The 15392-nt window shown below is 56.0% G+C and overlaps 15 non-coding genes and 3 pseudogenes across 15 annotated transcripts; all 18 read right to left on the bottom strand.

Annotated features, from left to right (window-relative positions):
* Positions 1–4339: 4339 nt before the first annotated feature.
* On the bottom strand, positions 4340–4448 carry LOC137354626 (U2 spliceosomal RNA; annotated as a pseudogene).
* Positions 4449–4834: 386 nt separating this feature from the next.
* On the bottom strand, positions 4835–5025 carry LOC137355041 (U2 spliceosomal RNA). Its single transcript, XR_010970686.1, has one exon. It is a non-coding gene; the product is annotated as a U2 spliceosomal RNA (small nuclear RNA).
* Positions 5026–5405: 380 nt separating this feature from the next.
* Positions 5406–5596, bottom strand: LOC137353930 (U2 spliceosomal RNA). The gene has a single exon (XR_010970080.1). It is a non-coding gene; the product is annotated as a U2 spliceosomal RNA (small nuclear RNA).
* A 386-nt stretch (positions 5597–5982) lies between these two features.
* Positions 5983–6173, bottom strand: LOC137355042 (U2 spliceosomal RNA). The gene has a single exon (XR_010970687.1). It is a non-coding gene; the product is annotated as a U2 spliceosomal RNA (small nuclear RNA).
* Positions 6174–6559: 386 nt separating this feature from the next.
* Positions 6560–6750, bottom strand: LOC137353780 (U2 spliceosomal RNA). Its single transcript, XR_010969932.1, has one exon. It is a non-coding gene; the product is annotated as a U2 spliceosomal RNA (small nuclear RNA).
* Positions 6751–7135: 385 nt separating this feature from the next.
* Positions 7136–7326, bottom strand: LOC137354090 (U2 spliceosomal RNA). Its single transcript, XR_010970239.1, has one exon. It is a non-coding gene; the product is annotated as a U2 spliceosomal RNA (small nuclear RNA).
* A 386-nt stretch (positions 7327–7712) lies between these two features.
* LOC137353771 (U2 spliceosomal RNA) lies at positions 7713–7903 on the bottom strand. The gene has a single exon (XR_010969923.1). It is a non-coding gene; the product is annotated as a U2 spliceosomal RNA (small nuclear RNA).
* A 386-nt stretch (positions 7904–8289) lies between these two features.
* On the bottom strand, positions 8290–8480 carry LOC137355043 (U2 spliceosomal RNA). The gene has a single exon (XR_010970688.1). It is a non-coding gene; the product is annotated as a U2 spliceosomal RNA (small nuclear RNA).
* A 386-nt stretch (positions 8481–8866) lies between these two features.
* LOC137353954 (U2 spliceosomal RNA) lies at positions 8867–9057 on the bottom strand. The gene has a single exon (XR_010970104.1). It is a non-coding gene; the product is annotated as a U2 spliceosomal RNA (small nuclear RNA).
* Positions 9058–9443: 386 nt separating this feature from the next.
* Positions 9444–9634, bottom strand: LOC137354093 (U2 spliceosomal RNA). Its single transcript, XR_010970242.1, has one exon. It is a non-coding gene; the product is annotated as a U2 spliceosomal RNA (small nuclear RNA).
* Positions 9635–10020: 386 nt separating this feature from the next.
* LOC137355095 (U2 spliceosomal RNA) lies at positions 10021–10211 on the bottom strand. The gene has a single exon (XR_010970738.1). It is a non-coding gene; the product is annotated as a U2 spliceosomal RNA (small nuclear RNA).
* A 386-nt stretch (positions 10212–10597) lies between these two features.
* LOC137355044 (U2 spliceosomal RNA) lies at positions 10598–10788 on the bottom strand. The gene has a single exon (XR_010970689.1). It is a non-coding gene; the product is annotated as a U2 spliceosomal RNA (small nuclear RNA).
* Positions 10789–11174: 386 nt separating this feature from the next.
* Positions 11175–11354, bottom strand: LOC137354403 (U2 spliceosomal RNA; annotated as a pseudogene).
* Positions 11355–12275: 921 nt separating this feature from the next.
* Positions 12276–12368, bottom strand: LOC137354509 (U2 spliceosomal RNA; annotated as a pseudogene).
* A 388-nt stretch (positions 12369–12756) lies between these two features.
* Positions 12757–12947, bottom strand: LOC137353882 (U2 spliceosomal RNA). The gene has a single exon (XR_010970034.1). It is a non-coding gene; the product is annotated as a U2 spliceosomal RNA (small nuclear RNA).
* Positions 12948–13333: 386 nt separating this feature from the next.
* Positions 13334–13524, bottom strand: LOC137355203 (U2 spliceosomal RNA). The gene has a single exon (XR_010970839.1). It is a non-coding gene; the product is annotated as a U2 spliceosomal RNA (small nuclear RNA).
* Positions 13525–13912: 388 nt separating this feature from the next.
* LOC137355102 (U2 spliceosomal RNA) lies at positions 13913–14103 on the bottom strand. The gene has a single exon (XR_010970743.1). It is a non-coding gene; the product is annotated as a U2 spliceosomal RNA (small nuclear RNA).
* A 380-nt stretch (positions 14104–14483) lies between these two features.
* LOC137354337 (U2 spliceosomal RNA) lies at positions 14484–14667 on the bottom strand. The gene has a single exon (XR_010970371.1). It is a non-coding gene; the product is annotated as a U2 spliceosomal RNA (small nuclear RNA).
* Positions 14668–15392: the final 725 nt, after the last annotated feature.

Here is a 15392-nt window from a genome sequence, read left to right on the forward strand (position 1 = left end):
TCAAAGGTGTTTTTCCGCAGAAACTGCTCCACGAAGGATAGGTGGTACGGCGCCGCCCAACTGCACGGAGCGTTCCGCGGCAATGTGACCAGGCCCATCCTTCGCAACACCGGGGACAGATAGAACCTCAGCACGTAGTGACACTTGGAGTTTGCGTACTGGGGATCTACACATAGCTTGATGCAGCCGCACACGAAGGTGGTCATCAGGATGAGGGCCACGTTGGGTACATTTTTCCCGCCCATGTCCAGAGATTTGAACATCGTGTCCCTCCGGACCCGGTCCATTTTAGATCCCCAGACGAAGCGGAAAATGGCTCGGGTGACTGCCACGGCGCAGGAGTGGGGTATGGGCCAGACCTGCGCCACGTAGAGCAACAACGTGAGCGCCTCGCACCTGATGACCAGGTTCTTACCCACAATGGAGAGAGATCGCTGCCCCCACATGCCCAACTTTTGTCGTACCTTGGCTACTCGCTCCTCCCATGTTTTGGTGCACGCCCCGGCACTTCCGAACCATATCCCCAGCACCTTCAGGTAATCTGACCTGACGCTGAAGGGGACAAAGGATCGGTCAGCCCAGTTCCCAAAGAACATGGCCTCGCTCTTGCCGTGGTTAACTTTGGCTCCCGAGGCCAGTTCGAACTGGTCGCAGATGCTCATCAGTCTGCGCACGGACAGCGGATCCGAGCAGAAGACGGCGACGTCATCCATGTACAGGGAGGTTTTGACCTGAGTGCCTCCGCTGCCTGGGATTGTCACCCCTCTTATGCTCGCATCCTTCCTAATAGACTCAGCAAAGGGTTCAATACAGCAAACAAACAAGACCGGGGACAGAGGACAGCCCTGTCTGACTCCAGATTTGATCGGGAAACTTTCAGATTCCCACCCGTTGATTGACACTGCGCTACTGATGTTTGTGTAGAGCAGTTGGATCCAATTGCAGATTCCCTCCCCAAACCCCATTTTGGAAAGCACGTCCATCATGTAGGTGTGCGATATCCTGTCAAAAGCCTTCTCCTGGTCCAGGCTGATGAGGCAGGTGTCCACCCTCCTGTCCCGTACGTAGGCGATCGTATCCCTGAGTAGCGCGAGGCTATCAGAGATCTTCCTGCCGGGTACAGTACAGGTCTGATCGGGGTGAATCACCAGCTCCAGAGCAGACTTGACTCGACTGGCTATGACTTTGGACAGAATCTTGTAATCAACATTAAGCAGTGAGATGGGCCGCCAATTTCTGATTTCTACCCTCTCCCCCTTCTGCTTGTAAATGAGGGTGATGATGCCTTTCCTCATGGATTCTGACATGCTACCGGCCAGGAGCATACTCTCGTATACTTCCAGCAGGTCCGGGCCGACCCAGTCCCACAGGGCCGAGTACAACTCGACCGGTAAGCCGTCGCTCCCGGGAGTTTTACTCGCCTCGAAAGACTCGACGGCCTTTGTCAGCTCGTCCAGAGTTAGCGGCTTGTCCAGTCCCTCCCTCCTGCTGTCATCTAAGACCTCTGTGATAGATGACAGGAAGGACTGGGAGGCTCTGCTGTCTGTGGGCTTCGCGTCATACAGCCCAGCATAAAAGGATTTGCTGATCCTTAGTATGTCGGACTGCGAAGACGTTACCGAGCCATCTTCTTCCTTCAGGCTGCTGATAACAGAGCTCTCTCTGTGTACCTTTTGGAAGAAGTAACGCGAGCACGTCTCATCCTGCTCGATGGAGCAGACTCTGGACCGGAAGATGATCTTGGAGGCCTCCTTGGCAAAGAGCGAGGCCTGCTGGCTCTTCACCTCTTGGAGGTCCTCCTTGACCTCGACCCCCATTGACTGCAACCGGAGTAGATTTTGCATAATTTTCTGGAGTCGGGACAGTTCCCTCTGTCTCTCTCTCGCCTTCTGAACACCTTTGTGGATGAAGAACCTCTTGATGTTCTCCTTAATCGCTTCCCACCAGTGAACTGGAGACTCAAAGAGGGGTTTCACGGTCCTCCAACCTTTGTAATCCCTTTTGAGTTCCTCAACGTTCTCTGGGGTCAGCAGTGTCACATTGAGCTTCCACGTCCCTCTGCCAACCCGCTGGTCGTCCTGTAAGTGACAGTCGGCCAGTAAGAGGCAGTGGTCGGAGAAGAACACCGGCTTGACGTCGGTGGATCCGACCGTGACAGCACGGGACACAAACAGGAAGTCAATCCTGGAACGGGCAGACCCGTCCGATCTTGACCATGTGTATCTGCGCTGCGCTCCGTCTGCAGGTTTGCTGAAGACGTCGTGCAGTTTGGCATCCTTAACTGTTTCTATGAGGAATCTGGACGTAGCGTCCAGTTTTCTGTCGTCACTGCCGGATCGTCCAGCCGCATCGATGATGCAGTTGAAGTCACCGCCTAGGATGACCGGCCTGGACGTCGCCAGCAGCAGTGGGAGCTGCTGGAAGACGGTCAGCCGCTCGCTGCGTTGTACCGGGGCGTACACGTTGATCAACCGGAGCGGAGCGTTGTTGTACATCACGTCTGCTACGAGGAGGCGGCCGCCCACCACCTCCTTAACTTCGGAGATGGTGAAGTTACCTCCCCGCAGCAGAATACCCAGGCCGGAGGAACGGCAGTCATTACCCCCCGACCAGATCGATGGCCCGTGGGACCACCATCGCGACCACTGCCTGTAGGTGCTGAGGTGTGGTATTCCACACTCCTGCAGAAACAGTAGGTCAGCTTTGACCTTGGCAAGGTAATCCAAGGTTGAAACACATCGCGTAGTAGATTTAATGCTACGCACATTAATGGAAGCAATTCTTACACCCATTTTTTACAAAAAATTAGTTGTTGCTTCCCATACCATTTGTCCTCGCTAGTCCCAGTCCTTCCCCTTCGGGATGTTCCTGCATACCCATCGTATGCGCAAGCAGTTTCACGTTGGTTGGGCTCAGAAACCCCTCCTGATTTTTCCTGCAGGTTTTGTGCCGCTCGGGTGACATCGGGGGGGTCTTGTAGGCAGAGAGGATTGGGTTGTCCTCAGCTGCTTCCATCTGTTCCTCCTCGAAAACATCACAGCTCCCGGTCTCCCGGAGCTCAGGTGCGCCAGACGTGTCTTTGCTCCCGGTGTCCCGGAGCTGAGATGCGTTGGCCACGTCGTTACGTGTGGGGAATTGGGGTTGGGGCACGCCGGGCCCATCACAGCTTCCAGTGCCCGGGGGCTGGGATGCTTGATCATCCATCTCGGAGTTCTGCCGCCTCTTTTGAAGGGGCTGTCGTTCCAGCATTTCCCCGTCCAGTGAAGAGGAGTTGTTGCAGTCTGATTCAGAAGAAAGCCTCCTCTTGCCACTGGTTTGGGTGGTGGCTTTGGGATGTTTTTTCTTTGTGGTTTTCCTCTGGACCACTTGCCACTGACCTGTTTGTCCATCTGCTGCCTCCTCCTCCATTGATTCTGTCTGTGGAGGAGGGGTTTCCGGGCGCTGGGTAGGTGCTGGGTCGTTGGTTTCAGCCGCCTCCCCTTCCTTCTCAGGTTGAAGTTCCTCACTGCGGAGAAGGTTGCTGGTCTCCTTTCGAACAACGGACGCCTTCGTCGAACCTTCGCCCGGCCATTCCTTGGACCTTGCCGCCTGAGCATAGCTGAGACAACGTTTGGGGCAGGTCTTGTAGAGATGGCCTGCCGCACCGCACAAGTTGCAACACTTAGTCTGCTTACAGTCCTTGGTCTGATGGCCTTCCTCCTTGCAGTTCTTGCAAACAACCGTGCTGCAGTTGGCTGCCATGTGACCAGATTTGCCACAGGTGCGACAAACTCTGGGCTGCCCAGCGTAGACCAAGAAGCCTCGACTTCCCCCGATAGCGAAGCTGGAGGGAGGGTGGATGATGGCTCCACTGGGATCTACCTTCAAGGTCACCTTGACCTGCCGCTTGCTGGTCCAGATCCCAAAGGGGTCCTTGACATCAGTGCTGCTGCCGGCCACCTCGACGTACCTGGCGAGAAAGGTGAGTACATCCACCACCGGAACATGGGGGTTGTAGAGGTGAATCGTCACCACCCGGTCCCGTTGTGACGGAAGCGTGAAGAGCGGCTCCGCTGTGAGGATCGACAGTGGAGCCCGGTCCCCTTTCTCCTTGAACGCCTACAGGAACTTGATGCATCCCGCCACGTTCCGGAACGTCACGTCGAAGTATCCACTGCTGGGGAAATCCTGCAGGCAGAAGACGTCCGTCGCTTGAAATCCGCAGCAATCGAAGAGAATTTTCTTGATGAAGAAGGTGCGATCGACCGGTGCATCTCCTTCCTTGTCCTTCACGACCACCCGAACGGTGTTGCGCACTCCCTGGCCCGAAGCTCGAAAATTGGTTATAGCCATTTCACTCAAAGCTTCCCCAGGATCAAAAGGCAATGATCATGGTCTCTTCTCAATCAAATAAGCACTGATAAGAACAGATACTACACTTGATCTTAGCCAAAAGGCCGAGAAGCGATGGCCGTAAAACTGCGTTTGCTGCGCGCGTCAGGCCCGGCGTGCGGCCTCTCCCTCAAAGTAGCCGCCGGGTGGGCGAGCCTAGGGCGAAAGAGGCGACGGCGGGCGGTCTTTGAACCAGAGCTCCTTTTGTTGCCGGGCCTTGCAAGCAGAAAGGAAAGCACGCGTGCATGCCACGCGCAGCCATTCCTTGCGCTTCTGCGCGAGGCATTGCGCAGGAAAAAAGACACGCGCGCGCTGGGCAGCAAAGGGCGGCCTGCAACTGCGGGGCAATCCAACAGGGGGCAGCGTAGCGCCCACGGAAAACTGCAGCAAAGTCAGCCGAGCAGCAGCGCCGTCACTATTGCGAATTCTATTTTTCAGCAGGGGTCTCGCCCCCATGGAGGGGGGAAGCTGCACCGCTCCTGGAAACACTGCAATACCAGGTGGATGCATGGAGTGGACGGGGCAAGCCCCTGTTCCATCTCCCTGTCCCAAAAATCAATTTAATATTTGGTCCCCAGATAGGGGACGTATCAGATATTAAACTGATAAGAACAGATACTACACTTGATCTTAGCCAAAAGGCCGAGAAGCGATGGCCGTAAAACTGCGTTTGCTGCGCGCGTCAGGCCCGGCGTGCGGCCTCTACCTCCCCGCCGGGTGGGCGAGCCTAGGGCGAAAGAGGCGACGGCGGGCGGTCTTTGAGCCAGAGCTCCTTTTGTTGCCGGGCCTTGCAAGCAGAAAGGAAAGCACGCGTGCATGCCACGCGCAGCCATTCCTTGCGCTTCTGCGCGAGGCATTGCGCAGGAAAAAAGACACGCGCGCGCTGGGCAGCAAAGGGCGGCCTGCAACTGCGGGGCAATCCAACAGGGGGCAGCGTAGCGCCCACGGAAAACTGCAGCAAAGTCAGCCGAGCAGCAGCGCCGTCACTATTGCGAATTCTATTTTTCAGCAGGGGTCTCACCCCCATGGAGGGGGGAAGCTGCACCGCTCCTGGAAACACTGCAATACCAGGTGGATGCATGAAGTGGACGGGACAAGCCCCTGTTCCATCTCCCTGTCCCAAAAATCAATTTAATATTTGGTCCCCAGATAGGGGACGTATCAGATATTAAACTGATAAGAACAGATACTACACTTGATCTTAGCCAAAAGGCCGAGAAGCGATGGCCGTAAAACTGCGTTTGCTGCGCGCGTCAGGCCCGGCGTGCGGCCTCTACCTCAAAGTAGCCGCCGGGTGGGCGAGCCTAGGGCGAAAGAGGCGACGGCGGGCGGTCTTTGAGCCAGAGCTCCTTTTGTTGCTGGGCCTTGCAAGCAGAAAGGAAAGCACGCGTGCATGCCACGCGCAGCCATTCCTTGCGCTTCTGCGCGAGGCATTGCGCAGGAAAAAAGACACGCGCGCGCTGGGCAGCAAAGGGCGGCCTGCAACTGCGGGGCAATCCAACAGGGGGCAGCGTAGCGCCCACGGAAAACTGCAGCAAAGTCAGCCGAGCAGCAGCGCCGTCACTATTGCGAATTCTATTTTTCAGCAGGGGTCTCACCCCCATGGAGGGGGGAAGCTGCACCGCTCCTGGAAACACTGCAATACCAGGTGGATGCATGGAGTGGACGGGGCAAGCCCCTGTTCCATCTCCCTGTCCCAAAAATCAATTTAATATTTGGTCCCCAGATAGGGGACGTATCAGATATTAAACTGATAAGAACAGATACTACACTTGATCTTAGCCAAAAGGCCGAGAAGCGATGGCCGTAAAACTGCGTTTGCTGCGCGCGTCAGGCCCGGCGTGCGGCCTCTACCTCAAAGTAGCCGCCGGGTGGGCGAGCCTAGGGCGAAAGAGGCGACGGCGGGCGGTCTTTGAGCCAGAGCTCCTTTTGTTGCCGGGCCTTGCAAGCAGAAAGGAAAGCACGCGTGCATGCCACGCGCAGCCATTCCTTGCGCTTCTGCGCGAGGCATTGCGCAGGAAAAAAGACACGCGTGCGCTGGGCAGCAAAGGGCGGCCTGCAACTGCGGGGCAATCCAACAGGGGGCAGCGTAGCGCCCACGGAAAACTGCAGCAAAGTCAGCCGAGCAGCAGCGCCGTCACTATTGCGAATTCTATTTTTCAGCAGGGGTCTCGCCCCCATGGAGGGGGGAAGCTGCACCGCTCCTGGAAACACTGCAATACCAGGTGGATGCATGGAGTGAACGGGGCAAGCCCCTGTTCCATCTCCCTGTCCCAAAAATCAATTTGATATTTGGTCCCCAGATAGGGGACGTATCAGATATTAAACTGATAAGAACAGATACTACACTTGATCTTAGCCAAAAGGCCGAGAAGCGATGGCCGTAAAACTGCGTTTGCTGCGCGCGTCAGGCCCGGCGTGCGGCCTCTACCTCAAAGTAGCCGCCGGGTGGGCGAGCCTAGGGCGAAAGAGGCGACGGCGGGCGGTCTTTGAACAGAGCTCCTTTTGTTGCCGGGCCTTGCAAGCAGAAAGGAAAGCACGCGTGCATGCCACGCGCAGCCATTCCTTGCGCTTCTGCGCGAGGCCTTGCGCAGGAAAAAAGACACGCGCGCGCTGGGCAGCAAAGGGCGGCCTGCAACTGCGGGGCAATCCAACAGGGGGCAGCGTAGCGCCCACAGAAAACTGCAGCAAAGTCAGCCGAGCAGCAGCGCCGTCACTATTGCGAATTCTATTTTTCAGCAGGGGTCTCGCCCCCATGGAGGGGAGAAGCTGCAACGCTCCTGGAAACACTGCAATACCAGGTGGATGCATGGAGTGGACGGGGCAAGCCCCTGTTCCATGTCCCTGCCCCAAAAATCAATTTAATATTTGGTCCCCAGATAGAGGACGTATCAGATATTAAACTGATAAGAACAGATACTACACTTGATCTTAGCCAAAAGGCCGAGAAGCGATGGCCGTAAAACTGCGTTTGCTGCGCGCGTCAGGCCCGGCGTGTGGCCTCTACCTCAAAGTAGCCGCCGGGTGGGCGAGCCTAGGGCGAAAGAGGCGACGGCGGGCGGTCTTTGAGCCAGAGCTCCTTTTGTTGCCGGGCCTTGCAAGCAGAAAGGAAAGCACGCGTGCATGCCACGCGCAGCCATTCCTTGCGCTTCTTCGCGAGGCATTGCGCAGAAAAAAAGACACGCGCGCGCTGGGCAGCAAAGGGCGGCCTGCAACTGAGGGGCAATCCAACAGGGGGCAGCGTAGCGCCCACGGAAAACTGCAGCAAAGTCAGCCGAGCAGCAGCGCCGTCACTATTGCGAATTCTATTTTTCAGCAGGGGTCTCGCCCCCATGGAGGGGGGAAGCTGCACCGCTCCTGGAAACACTGCAATACCAGGTGGATGCATGGAGTGGACGGGGCAAGCCCCTGTTCAATCTCCCTGTCCCAAAAATCAATTTAATATTTGGTCCCCAGATAGGGGACGTATCAGATATTAAACTGATAAGAACAGATACTACACTTGATCTTAGCCAAAAGGCCGAGAAGCGATGGCCGTAAAACTGCGTTTGCTGCGCGCGTCAGGCCCGGCGTGCGGCCTCTACCTCAAAGTAGCCGCCGGGTGGGCGAGCCTAGGGCGAAAGAGGCGACGGCGGGCGGTCTTTGAGCCAGAGCTCCTTTTGTTGCCGGGCCTTGCAAGCAGAAAGGAAAGCACGCGTGCATGCCACGCGCAGCCATTCCTTGCGCTTCTGCGCGAGGCATTGCGCAGGAAAAAAGACACGCGCGCGCTGGGCAGCAAAGGGCGGCCTGCAACTGCGGGGCAATCCAACAGGGGGCAGCGTAGCGCCCACGGAAAACTGCAGCAAAGTCAGCCGAGCAGCAGCGCCGTCACTATTGCGAATTCTATTTTTCAGCAGGGGTCTCACCCCCATGGAGGGGGGAAGCTGCACCGCTCCTGGAAACACTGCAATACCAGGTGGATGCATGGAGTGGACGGGGCAAGCCCCTGTTCCATCTCCCTGTCCCAAAAATCAATTTAATATTTGGTCCCCAGATAGGGGACGTATCAGATATTAAACTGATAAGAACAGATACTACACTTGATCTTAGCCAAAAGGCCGAGAAGCGATGGCCGTAAAACTGCGTTTGCTGCGCGCGTCAGGCCCGGCGTGCGGCCTCTACCTCAAAGTAGCCGCCGGGTGGGCGAGCCTAGGGCGAAAGAGGCGACGGCGGGCGGTCTTTGAGCCAGAGCTCCTTTTGTTGCCGGGCCTTGCAAGCAGAAAGGAAAGCACGCGTGCATGCCACGCGCAGCCATTCCTTGCGCTTCTGCGCGAGGCATTGCGCAGGAAAAAAGACACGCGCGCGCTGGGCAGCAAAGGGCGGCCTGCAACTGCGGGGCAATCCAACAGGGGGCAGCGTAGCGCCCACGGAAAACTGCAGCAAAGTCAGCCGAGCAGCAGCGCCGTCACTATTGCGAATTCTATTTTTCAGCAGGGGTCTCGCCCCCATGGAGGGGGGAAGCTGCACCGCTCCTGGAAACACTGCAATACCAGGTGGATGCATGGAGTGAACGGGGCAAGCCCCTGTTCCATCTCCCTGTCCCAAAAATCAATTTAATATTTGGTCCCCAGATAGGGGACGTATCAGATATTAAACTGATAAGAACAGATACTACACTTGATCTTAACCAAAAGGCCGAGAAGCGATGGCCGTAAAACTGCGTTTGCTGCGCGCGTCAGGCCCGGCGTGCGGCCTCTACCTCAAAGTAGCCGCCGGGTGGGCGAGCCTAGGGCGAAAGAGGCGACGGCGGGCGGTCTTTGAGCCAGAGCTCCTTTTGTTGCCGGGCCTTGAAAGCAGAAAGGAAAGCACGCGTGCATGCCACGCGCAGCCATTCCTTGCGCTTCTGCGCGAGGCATTGCGCAGGAAAAAAGACACGCGTGCGCTGGGCAGCAAAGGGCGGCCTGCAACTGCGGGGCAATCCAACAGGGGGCAGCGTAGCGCCCACGGAAAACTGCAGCAAAGTCAGCCGAGCAGCAGCGCCGTCACTATTGCGAATTCTATTTTTCAGCAGGGGTCTCGCCCCCATGGAGGGGGGAAGCTGCACTGCTCCTGGAAACACTGCAATACCAGGTGGATGCATGGAGTGAACGGGGCAAGCCCCTGTTCCATCTCCCTGTCCCAAAAATCAATTTAATATTTGGTCCCCAGATAGGGTACGTATCAGATATTAAACTGATAAGAACAGATACTACACTTGATCTTAGCCAAAAGGCCGAGAAGCGATGGCCGTAAAACTGCGTTTGCTGCGCGCGTCAGGCCCGGCGTGCGGCCTCTACCTCAAAGTAGCCGCCGGGTGGGCGAGCCTAGGGCGAAAGAGGCGACGGCGGGCGGTCTTTGAGCCAGAGCTCCTTTTGTTGCCGGGCCTTGCAAGCAGAAAGGAAAGCACGCGTGCATGCCACGCGCAGCCATTCCTTGCGCTTCTGCGCGAGGCCTTGCGCAGGAAAAAAGACACGCGCGCGCTGGGCAGCAAAGGGCGGCCTGCAACTGCGGGGCAATCCAACAGGGGGCAGCGTAGAGCCCACAGAAAACTGCAGCAAAGTCAGCCGAGCAGCAGCGCCTTCACTATTGCGAATTCTATTTTTCAGCAGGGGTCTCACCCCCATGGAGGGGGGAAGCTGCATCGCTCCTGGAAACACTGCAATACCAGGTGGATGCATGGAGTGGACGGGGCAAGCCCCTGTTCCATCTCCCTGTCCCAAAAATCAATTTAATATTTGGTCCCCAGATAGGGGACGTATCAGATATTAAACTGATAAGAACAGATACTACACTTGATCTTAGCCAAAAGGCCGAGAAGCGATGGCCGTAAAACTGCGTTTGCTGCGCGCGTCAGGCCCGGCGTGCGGCCTCTACCTCAAAGTAGCCGCCGGGTGGGCGAGCCTAGGGCGAAAGAGGCGACGGCGGGCGGTCTTTGAGCCAGAGCTCCTTTTGTTGCCGGGCCTTGCAAGCAGAAAGGAAAGCACGCGTGCATGCCACGCGCAGCCATTCCTTGCGCTTCTGCGCGAGGCATTGCGCAGGAAAAAAGACACGCGCGCGCTGGGCAGCAAAGGGCGGCCTGCAACTGCGGGGCAATCCAACAGGGGGCAGCGTAGCGCCCACGGAAAACTGCAGCAAAGTCAGCCGAGCAGCAGCGCCGTCACTATTGCGAATTCTATTTTTCAGCAGGGGTCTCACCCCCATGGAGGGGGGAAGCTGCACCGCTCCTGGAAACACTGCAATACCAGGTGGATGCATGGAGTGGACGGGGCAAGCCCCTGTTCCATCTCCCTGTCCCAAAAATCAATTTAATATTTGGTCCCCAGATAGGGGACGTATCAGATATTAAACTGATAAGAACAGATACTACACTTGATCTTAGCCAAAAGGCCGAGAAGCGATGGCCGTAAAACTGCGTTTGCTGCGCGCGTCAGGCCCGGCGTGCGGCCTCTACCTCAAAGTAGCCGCCGGGTGGGCGAGCCTAGGGCGAAAGAGGCGACGGCGGGCGGTCTTTGAGCCAGAGCTCCTTTTGTTGCCGGGCCTTGCAAGCAGAAAGGAAAGCACGCGTGCATGCCACGCGCAGCCATTCCTTGCGCTTCTGCGCGAGGCATTGCGCAGGAAAAAAGACACGCGCGCGCTGGGCAGCAAAGGGCGGCCTGCAACTGCGGGGCAATCCAACAGGGGGCAGCGTAGCACCCAGGGAAAACTGCAGCAAAGTCAGCCGAGCAGCAGCGCCGTCACTATTGCGAATTCTATTTTTCAGCAGGGGTCTCGCCCCCATGGAGGGGGGAAGCTGCACCGCTCCTGGAAACACTGCAATACCAGGTGGATGCATGGAGTGGACGGGGCAAGCCCCTGCTCCATCTCCCTGTCCCAAAAATCAATTTAATATTTGATCCCCAGATAGGGGACGTATCAGATATTAAACTGATAAGAACAGATTTTTTTTTTTTTTATTTCCAAAATATACTTTATTCATAAAAATCTGTAAAAATTACATTGCCAAACAGTTTCCAAACAGCACGAAAAAATACAAACATTGCAAAAGAGATCAGTTTCTTTCAATAATGTCATGAGTTTCTTCCCAACCCTTCCGTTTCACAATTGTCATGTCAATTACAGTTTTTCATTTACAGCAATTCAGAAGAACAGATTTTTTTTTTTTTTTTTTTCCAAAATATACTTTATTCATAAAAATCTGTAAAAATTACATTGCCAAACAGTTTCCAAACAGCACCAAAAAATACAAACATTGCAAGGGAGATCAGTTTCCTTCAATACTGTCATGAATTTCTTCCCAACCCTTCCGTTTCACAATTGTCATGTCAATTACAGTTTTACATTTACAGCAATTCAGAATATTAACGATACAGTTCGAGGGGCTTCCCATGGTTCCAGCCCCTCAGTCCAGCTTGGTGGGGGAACCTTACACTGTGGTCTTTCCCCATTGAGCCTTTGCTGCGGCTGCCCCAAGCTTTAGTGCGTCCCTCAGCACGTAGTCCTGGACCTTGGAATGTGCCAGTCTGCAACATTCGGTGGTGGACAACTCTTTGCGCTGGAAGACCAGCAAGTTTCGGGCAGACCAAAGGGCGTCTTTCACCGAATTGATAGTCCTCCAGCAGCAGTTGATGTTTGTCTCGGTGTGCGTCCCTGGGAACAGCCCGTAGAGCACAGACTCCTGTGTTACAGAGCTGCTTGGGATGAACCTTGACAAAAACCACTGCATCTCTTTCCACACCTGCTTTGCAAAGGCACATTCCAGGAGGAGGTGGGCGACCGTCTCTTCCCCACCACAGCCAACGCGGGGGCACTGTGCGGAGGGGGCGAGACTTCGGGTGTGCATGAAGGATCTGACGGGGAGGGCCCTTCTCACCACCAGCCAAGCTACGTCTTGGTGCTTGTTTGAAAGTTCTGGTGATGAGGCATTAAACTGATAAGAACAGATACTACACTTGATCTTAGCCAAAAGGCCGAGAAGCGATGGCCGTAAAACTGCGTTTGCTGCGCGCGTCAGGCCTGGCGTGCGGCCTCTACGTCAAAGTAGCCGCCGGGTGGGCGAGCCTCGGGCGAAAGAGGCGACGGCGGGCGGTCTTTGAGCCAGAGCTCCTTTTGTTGCCGGGCCTTGCAAGCAGAAAGGAAAGCACGCGTGCATGCCACGCGCAGCCATTCCTTGCGCTTCTGCGCGAGGCATTGCGCAGGAATAACGACAACCGCGCGCGCTGGGCAGCAAAGGGCGGCCTGCAACTGCGGGGCAATCCAACAGGGGGCAGCGCAGCGCCCACGGAAAACTGCAGCAAAGTCAGCCGAGCAGCAGCGCCGTCACTATTGCGAATTCTATTTTTCAGCAGGGGTCTCACCCCCATGGAGGGGGGAAGCTGCACCGCTCCTGGAAACACTGCAATACCAGGTGGATGCATGGAGTGGACGGGGCAAGCCCCTGTTCCATGTCCCTGTCCCAAAAATCAATTTAATATTTGGTCCCCAGATAGGGGACGTATCAGATATTAAACTGATAAGAACAGATACTACACTTGATCTTAGCCAAAAGGCCGAGAAGCGATGGCCGTAAAACTGCGTTTGCTGCGCGCGTCAGGCCCGGCGTGCGGCCTCTACCTCAAAGTAGCCGCCGGGTGGGCGAGCCTAGGGCGAAAGAGGCGACGGCGGGCGGTCTTTGAGCCAGAGCTCCTTTTGTTGCTGGGCCTTGCAAGCAGAAAGGAAAGCACGCGTGCATGCCACGCGCAGCCATTCCTTGCGCTTCTGCGCGAGGCATTGCGCAGGAAAAAAGACACGCGCGCGCTGGGCAGCAAAGGGCGGCCTGCAACTGCGGGGCAATCCAACAGGGGGCAGCGTAGCACCCAGGGAAAACTGCAGCAAAGTGAGCCGAGCAGCAGCGCCGTCACTATTGCGAATTCTATTTTTCAGCAGGGGTCTCGCCCCCATGGAGGGGGGAAGCTGCACCGCTCCTGGAAACACTGCAATACCAGGTGGATGCATGGAGTGGACGGGGCAAGCCCCTGCTCCATCTCCCTGTCCCAAAAATCAATTTAATATTTGGTCCCCAGATAGGGGACGTATCAGATATTAAACTGATAAGAACAGATACTACACTTGATCTTAGCCAAAAGGCCGAGAAGCGATGGCCGTAAAACTGCGTTTGCTGCGCGCGTCAGGCCCGGCGTGCGGCCTCTACGTCAAAGTAGCTGCCGGGTGGGCGAGCCTCGGGCGAAAGAGGCGACGGCGGGCGGTCTTTGAGCCAGAGCTCCTTTTGTTGCCGGGCCTTGCAAGCAGAAAGGAAAGCACGCGTGCATGCCACGCGCAGCCATTCCTCGCGCTTCTGCGCGAGGCATTGCGCAGGAAAAAAGACAACCGCGCGCGCTGGGCAGCAAAGGGCGGCCTGCAACTGCGGGGCAATCCAACAGGGGGCAGCGTAGCACCCAGGGAAAACTGCAGCAAAGTCAGCCGAGCAGCAGCGCCGTCACTATTGCGAATTCTATTTTTCGGCAGGGGTCTCGCCCCCATGGAGGGGGGAAGCTGCACCGCTCCTGGAAACACTGCAATACCAGGTGGATGCATGGAGTGGACGGGGCAAGCCCCTGTTCCATCTCCCTGTCCCAAAAATCAATTTAATATTTGGTCCCCAGATAGGGGACGTATCAGATATTAAACTGATAAGAACAGATACTACACTTGATCTTAGCCAAAAGGCCGAGAAGCAATGGCCGTAAAACTGCGTTTGCTGCGCGCGTCAGGCCCGGCGTGCGGCCTCTACGTCAAAGTAGCCGCCGGGTGGGCGAGCCTCGGGCGAAAGAGGCGACGGCGGGCGGTCTTTGAGCCAGAGCTCCTTTTGTTGCCGGGCCTTGCAAGCAGAAAGGAAAGCACGCGTGCATGCCACGCGCAGCCATTCCTTGCGCTTCTGCGCGAGGCATTGCGCAGGAATAACGACAACCGCGCGCGCTGGGCAGCAAAGGGCGGTCGGCAACTGCGGGGCAATCCAACAGGGGGCAGCGTAGCGCCCACGGAAAACTGCAGCAAAGTCAGCAGCGCCGTCACTATTGCGAATTCTATTTTTCAGCAGGGGTCTCGCCCCCATGGAGGGGGGAAGCTGCACCGCTCCTGGAAACACTGCAATACCAGGTGGATGCATGGAGTGGACGGGGCAAGCCCCTGCTCCATCTCCCTGTCCCAAAAATCAATTTAATATTTGGTCCCCAGATAGGGGACGTATCAGATATTAAACTGATAAGAACAGATTTTTTTTTTTTTTTTTTATTTCCAAAATATACTTTATTCATAAAAATCTGTAAAAATTACATTGCCAAACAGTTTCCAAACAGCACCAAAAAATACAAACACTGCAAGGGAGATCAGTTTCCTTCAATACTGTCATGAGTTTCTTCCCAACCCTTCCGTTTCTCAATTGTCATGTCAATTACAGTTTTACATTTACAGCAATTCAGAATATTAACGATACAGTTCGAGGGGTTTCCCATGGATCCAGCCCCTCAGTCTAGCTTGGTGGGGGAACCTTACACTGTGGTCTTTCCCCATTGAGCCTTTGCTGCGGCTGCCCCAAGCTTTAGTGCGTCCCTCAGCACGTAGTCCTGGACCTTGGAATGTGCCAGTCTGCAACATTCGGTGGTGGACAACTCTTTGCGCTGGAAGACCAGCAAGTTTCGGGCAGACCAAAGGGCGTCTTTCACCGAATTGATAGTCCTCCAGCAGCAGTTGATGTTTGTCTCGGTGTGCGTCCCTGGGAACAGCCCGTAGAGCACAGACTCCTGTGTTACAGAGCTGCTTGGGATGAACCTTGACAAAAACCACTGCATCTCTTTCCACACCTGCTTTGCAAAGGCACATTCCAGGAGGAGGTGGGCGACCGTCTCTTCCCCACCACAGCCAACGCGGGGGCACTGTGCGGAGGGGGCGAGACTTCGGGTGTGCATGAAGGATCTGACGGGGAGGGCCCTTCTCACCACCAGCCAAGCTACGTCTTGGTGCTTGTTTGA

This window comes from Heterodontus francisci, chromosome 41, assembly GCF_036365525.1.
Source record: "Heterodontus francisci isolate sHetFra1 chromosome 41, sHetFra1.hap1, whole genome shotgun sequence".
In the NCBI taxonomy this organism is placed as follows: Eukaryota; Metazoa; Chordata; class Chondrichthyes; order Heterodontiformes; family Heterodontidae; genus Heterodontus; species Heterodontus francisci.